Below are 6,638 nucleotides of genomic sequence, written 5' to 3' on the forward strand. Positions count from 1 at the left end.
TGCATTAACAAGATGCATACAGTCAATGCATGATAGAAAGCATGTTTCAAATATAAGGGAACCCCTCAGGCCACCATATTATTTAGGTTTTGCATGATCATTTATGGCATTACAGAGCAATTATGCATAACATACTTTTATACATTTTAACCCTGAAGATAAGAAAAATAATTGTTGCTTGAAAAAAATTATTCCAGGTAGGCATTTGGTTTGTATCAGGAGAAACTGAACCTCCACGAGTTCAGTGTCTGCCAAGTTGGAATCATTAGCTCAAGTCAGTGAATCAGATATGCGACGCATTTCACAGAGACACTGTTTCCCCAGTCCTGGCGATGCCTCTGCTCCCACAGTCCGCCAGATGAAGCATTTCCGGAATGACCCTTCTATGTGTATTTCCCTTTTCATTTTTTTTGCTGGATTGACTATTACTATATTATTTCCTCTTCTTCCCTCTTCTGTGACTTTCCATTTTAATCATTCATAAATCCTTTCAGAATATCCTCACAGAGCTCCCTAAAGGGAAGTTCTGGAGATGAAAAATCCAAGGGAGGAAATCGGGAACTGAAATGTCCTTGGCTTTCCCGGTATTTTCTGCAAACTTCTGCCAGGTTGAGGAGGCTGTAGCAGTTTCTGGATGTGGTGGCAAGCGCCATAACTCTGACATTTCTACAAAATCAGCATCTACATCCAGCTCCTTTTCTAATGGACCTTTTAGAAGTCTGGCCTTTTCAGCCTTTAGCTGTTTATTTTCTTTCCTTCATCTTTCATCCTCGGCCACAAGGAATTTCACATGCCTCTTCAAATCTGCAATTTTGGATGCCTGCTCCTCTATAATTGTTTTGTCATCTTTTGGGGTTTTGCTTCCAACACATGGCTCTGCTGGCTCACTCTTTTGCTGAAGTAAATATAGTAGTGGTGTCTGGGTCCCTGTCAAAGATCCCCTGAATCTCAGGCAGGCGTTTCTCTGTGGAAGGGCTGTACTTCTGAGAAAGGGGGCTCTGGCCCTCTGCATCCTCTGCGGAGGGTTTGTGAGATGCCTGAAGATGGGCGACTACATCCTTTGTGTTCTGCTGGGCTTTTGATCTTTCTTCACGCTGGGGCCTTTTCCTTCTCTCTTGGATGAGGAGGAGCTATTCCTTTGCCATTCCAGTAAAAGCCGAGCCTGTTCAGATTGTGTCAGCTTCATGGCCTCAGAAAGATAGGCCGCAGCGTTTTTGTGACAAGAAATAGCCTCTTCATATTTGCCTGCTGCTAATAACGGGTCTGCTCATCTGCTCTGTCGATGAGCCAGGTTGAGGGGTCCTTCCATTACTTCCATAGACCCTGGGGTAAGTGGCGGCCTTAGGAAGGGGAGGGGTGGTGCCAGGGAACATGGAGAGGACTGCAGGGGAGCGTGAGGCAGCCATGGAGACTGCGGCCCCTCTCTGCACCCCAAGAGCCAGCGGTGAGCACAGAGCAGGCAACAACCTCACCACTTCCTCCTTTGGCGCTATGCCACTAAAAGGACTTTAAGGGGAAAGGTTGCATGGAAACCATGCACAGAAGTGGTCTGGGGTGCAGCACTGCTTGCCGTTTTCTGATGGCTAGTTTGAGTAATGGACATCTAGAGGCCTGGTTGGCCTTATCTTGGCAGGGATTGGGTTATGGGTTAACCATGCACTGATTTCTTCTCAAAAAGGGGAAAATTGCAACTGCCATCTCAGCTTCTTGCCTGGATTGTTTAAAGATTAGCATTTGGAATTTTCAAGCAAATAGGTAGCTATAAATGTAGCAAGAAACAAAGCGAGGGAGAGGTTACTTTCGTAACTACCCAGTGGGTTCACCTTACCCACTGCCTAGACAGAGCTGATTTATCAAGACAGAGGAATAGCAATGGAGAAACAGTAATTCATGCAGAGCCAGCTGTGTGGAGACAGGAGTTGTTTTATTACTCAAATCAGTCTCCCCGAGCATTTGGGGATCAGAGTTTTTAAAGATAATTTGGCAGGTAGGGGCTGGGGAAGCAGGGAGTGCTGACTGGTCAGGTTGGAGATGGAATCATAAGAGAATCAAAGTGAGTTTTTCTTGCTGTTTTCTGCTCCTGGGTGGGATGACAGAACTGATTGAGCCAGATTACTGATCTGGGTGGTGTCAGCTGAGTGCAGGGTCTGCAAAATATCTCAAACATTGATCTCAGGTTTTACAATAGTGATGTTATCCTCAGGAGCAATTTGGGGAGGTTTGGACTCTTGCAGCCAGAGGCTGCATGACCCCTAAACTGTAATTTTAAATCTTGTAGCGAATTTGTTAGTTCTACAAAGGCCGACTGGTCACCAGGCAAGAAGGGGATCATTTCAGGAAAGGGCTATTATCAATTTTGTTTCAGAGTCAAACCATGAACTGAATTCCTTCCCAAAGTTAGTTCAGCCTACACCCAGGAATGAACAAGGACAGCTTAAAGGTTAGAAGCAAGGTGGAGTTGGTGGCCCCCGTAAAATGTCATCGGACGGGTTTTATTTAATCCTATATAATGTGGCTTACTTTTCAACCTGATGCTGGCATAACATTATGTTAGAAACAAATTTTCGGTGCCGCAAGGGTGCTTTCTGCATGCAAGGCAGAGGCAAGGGAGCGTGTGCAAAACAAAGGAGAGCAGGAGTTTTTTTATCCCTAATGCAGATCCTGTTCCTATGTCCTCCCCCTGCAGGCTGGGTTTGGACCACACAATCGAGGCTAATTCCAGTTGGCTACTGTTGACATCATTAAAGGAAGCAAGAGTGGGCATTTGATGGGTACGGTATATCTTGGGGTGTTTGGACACAACAGAGTTAGGGAGGGCTGACAGATGAATGGGTACAATTACCTTTTAGAATAGAACAAAGAACCAGGAACCAAAACCCTTTGAAGAGGAGCTATTTGTTCTTAACAACAATTTCCCCCTCTTGAATTTATACATTTTTTTTTCAAACTTATCTAACCTGACTTGACTTTATTGTTTTTCCAGGAGAAAGAATTTATTTGTATAGGATTGGGAAGAACTAGGGAAGGTTCTGGTAACAATTGTTTTTATAAGTCTTTGGACTAGTCTACAAATGTAGGGTATGATGTAGCATCCAACAGGAATAAACACAGCTATTGCAATTGTTAGAGAAGTAACAATAGAGGCCATGAGTCTTTTCCATTTACCAAACCATTTCCCTAACCATCTTGTGAAAGGGTCGTTTATCCCAGAATTTGCGGCTAATTCATTTGATAGGTAGGTAAGACCTTGTAAAGCTTTTGTAATTGTTCCATCAGGGGCTGTATTGCTGGGAATGAAGGTGCAGCATTGGGTTTCTATCATAACACAAACTTCACCTTTTTCTGTGAATAGCATATCTAGGGCCATTCTGTTTTTACAAGCCATCTGGCTAGTAGGGCCTAATTGTTCAGCTATTCCTTTGACAGTATCCCTAGTGTAATTAATAAATCATTGTTGGTTATAATAGATGTAGTTTATCGCAATCTACATTTTTATTAATAGTTACTCATGGAAATAATGATTCAAATTCTGCCACTATTTGGTCTCAGGCTTTGAATCTATCAGGTACCCTCTGTGGGACTCCAATTGCATCTATATAGACATGAAAGTTGAAAGATCCATGAGGGGCCTCTCTCATTTTACAGTGCTGTGGTTTCCCCTTTTCTGGTTGATGAAATGCCAGGGTGAACCGGACACAGTGGCTCACGCCTGTAACACCAGCACTTTGGGAGGCCGAGGCAGGCGGATCATGAGTTCAGGAGATCGAGACCATCCTGGCTAACATGGTGAAACCCCATCTCTACTAAAAACACAAAAAATTAGCTGAGCGTGGTGGTGGGCGCCTGTAGTCCCAGCTACTCAGGAGGCTGAGGCAGGAGAATGGTGTGAATCCGGGAGGTGGAGCTTGCAGTGAGCGGAGACCGTGCCACTGGACTCCAGCCTGGGTGACAGAGCAAGACTCTGTCTCAAAAAAAAAAAAAAGAATTGCCAGGGTGAAAGGGATGGCCAATTGAGTTAGAATGCAGGTGCCACTCCAGTTACTTGGCAGAGTGTCCAGTAGGGGTTCACCACAACACTACCATATATCAGCTCAGGGATGAACAAGGACAGACTGATTGGTAAGCTCTTGGAAAGATTTAAGCTCACTGTATCCCTTTACGTCTCTAAGAAATGCCAAATTTTCTCCCTGTTGTGAGAGACATGAAGTAAAATTGGCATCTGGAGATGGAGGCTGGATAGCCCTCGGGGGCTGACCTGCAGGGTGTTGAACTTCAGGGATTAGCAGAGAGAGAATTCAACAGAATCATTACCCCAGGCTGTGGGGTCTTGGAAAAGAGCTACCATACAGCTCATGCCCCGTTGGTCAGAAGACCATCTAAGTGGAAAGGGGACAACTTGGGCCTCGTGCGCACAAGTGTAACAGTTTTTGTTTAGAGTGTGAACAGAATATTCAATCCATTCCATCCAGGCATTTGTATCTTGGTATCTTGTTTCAATTGCCAGTGTTTGTTTTACATTTTTAACCTCTACCATAGCTACTTTGGTTTTGTCATTAGGTGAAGAGACAGTGGTCTGGTCAGCAGGTTTAGAAGAGGATAGAGGTGGAGATGTGAGGGATGAGGATGTAATGAGGTGCAAATCAAAAAATCCTCTGGGGTCTTTTTTTGTTACATCTGTTCTCAGACCATAAAAATGGTCTAGGGTCGGGGAGGAATCTTGAAGAGTTGGGATGATGATGGAAATTTGTACTGGGTTACATTGGTTATGTTGACAATTGGGAAGGGCACTTTCTTTAGTAAAATGGATACAGGGCTTTAGAACTGATAGTGGGAAATCTTCTGACAGGATCCAGTCTTGACGTTCAGTGGTTCAAATGACATATTTTCAAGTATGACAAAATAAGTTCCTAAACTATTTAGAAGCATCTGCTATGGAGGGGCAGAGATTTTTTTTGCTGCTGCAAGCTGTCTCTGGCTTTGGAAATCCCCACAAGGCATAACTAAACAAGCATCAAAGGTTATGGTCTTGGGTGGGTCTGATTTAGTTACATTAATAACGAGGTGGCTAGCAACAGAACAAGGAAAGAAGGAGTAATAGAATAGATGAAAGAGAGTTAAACTTTCCTTAGTTTTAGTTTGGTAGGATTTTCCCCTTGGACTACGGCCCATGACCCTGAAGCGGGTGGTGCTTTTTTGACTTGGGTGTGATGGGTCCATTCTTTCTCGGCGGTTTGGACTGCAGTTTTAGTTGAGGAGCACTAGATATGGTACCTCCCAGGACAGTTTAAGTTTTCTTCTTTCTAGCTCTTAATGAGGATGTAGTCTCTGGGCTGGTGCTGATGGACTGGAAACTCAAGAGGCGGGGTTTGCGCTAAGAGACCTTTAGTCCTAAGGGAAGACAAGGTAGAAGATAGACCAAGTATATAGTTCCTAAGGAATTGATCTTTGGTCTCAAAAGTGGGCATATCACTAGCGAAACTTAAACATAGTAACCCATAGAGCATTTCATAAGGGGATACACCAGCATCTTTTCGAGAGGCAGTTTGGATCCTGAGTAGAGTGATGGGGAGACACTTAGTCCAGGGTAATCGAGTTTCTAAAATTAACTTAGTTAGATGATTCTTTAAAGTCTGCTTCATCTTTTTTATTTTTTCTGTCAAGCATGGATGTCAGGGGTATGATACTTCCATTTAATTTCTAAAGCTTAAGTAAGCCCTTTAATGATATTTGCAGTAAAATGAGTTCAATTGCCTAAGTTAATGTTTTCTACTATCCTGAACCAAGGTATTATGTTTTCTAGTAATATTTCAACCACATTATTAGCTGTTGTGCTGGGGAGGGGAATGACTTCAAGCCAATGAGTGAAGTGGTCTACTATTACTCTTAGATATTTAAAGCGACCTAGTGGGGGCATTTCAGTATAGTCAGCTTGAGTACTTGGAAATGGCCTTAGTCCTAGGCTTCTGCCCCCAAAAGATTGTTTCTTTAGGGCCTGTTTATTAGTTTTTTTGCATATTAGGCAGTTGTCCACAACTTGTTTTGCTAAGGTATAAATTCCTATACATCCATAGACTCTGAGAACTGCATCAAAAGTCCCAGCTACTCGGGAGGCTGAGGCAGGAGAATGGTGTAAACCCGGGAAGTGGAGCTTGCAGTGAGCTGAGATCCGGCCACTGCACTCCAGCCTGGGCTACAGAGCGAGACTCCGTCTCAAAAAAAAAAAAAAAAACAAAAAAAAAAACCATAGCTTGAGGTCCCCAGTGAGTCTCTTGATGTAGTTGGGACAGGATTTTTCTCATAAGTGGTTTAGAAATCATTTTCCTTTGATCTAGTAACACCTACTTCTCTTCTGAGTTTTCTTTAGCTCCTAGTTTCTCTAACTTTTCCTTTTCAGTGGAAGAGAAGATAGGGATTGTAACTCGGGGTGAGAGACAGGGAGTCAGGAGGATGATAGGTGCTTTTTGAGAGATGGTAGCTTGTTTTGTAATTTGATCAGCGAGGTTATTCCCCCAGCTTTCATAGGTAGAACTTTTCTGGTGCCCTGGGACATGTACAACAGCTATTTCTTTTGGTAATTGTAAGCTCTTTAAAACTTGAGTGATTAATTCTTTGTGGACAAGGTCCTGATCTTTGCGATT

General features: G+C 43.4%; 1 pseudogene; it reads right to left on the reverse strand.

Moving 5' to 3' along the window:
* Positions 1 to 331: 331 nt before the first annotated feature.
* Positions 332 to 1,373, reverse strand: LOC105498872 (nuclear receptor-binding factor 2-like; annotated as a pseudogene).
* Positions 1,374 to 6,638: the final 5,265 nt, after the last annotated feature.

The sequence above is a fragment of the Macaca nemestrina genome, chromosome 19 (genome assembly GCF_043159975.1).
Source record: "Macaca nemestrina isolate mMacNem1 chromosome 19, mMacNem.hap1, whole genome shotgun sequence".
NCBI lineage: Eukaryota > Metazoa > Chordata > Mammalia > Primates > Cercopithecidae > Macaca > Macaca nemestrina.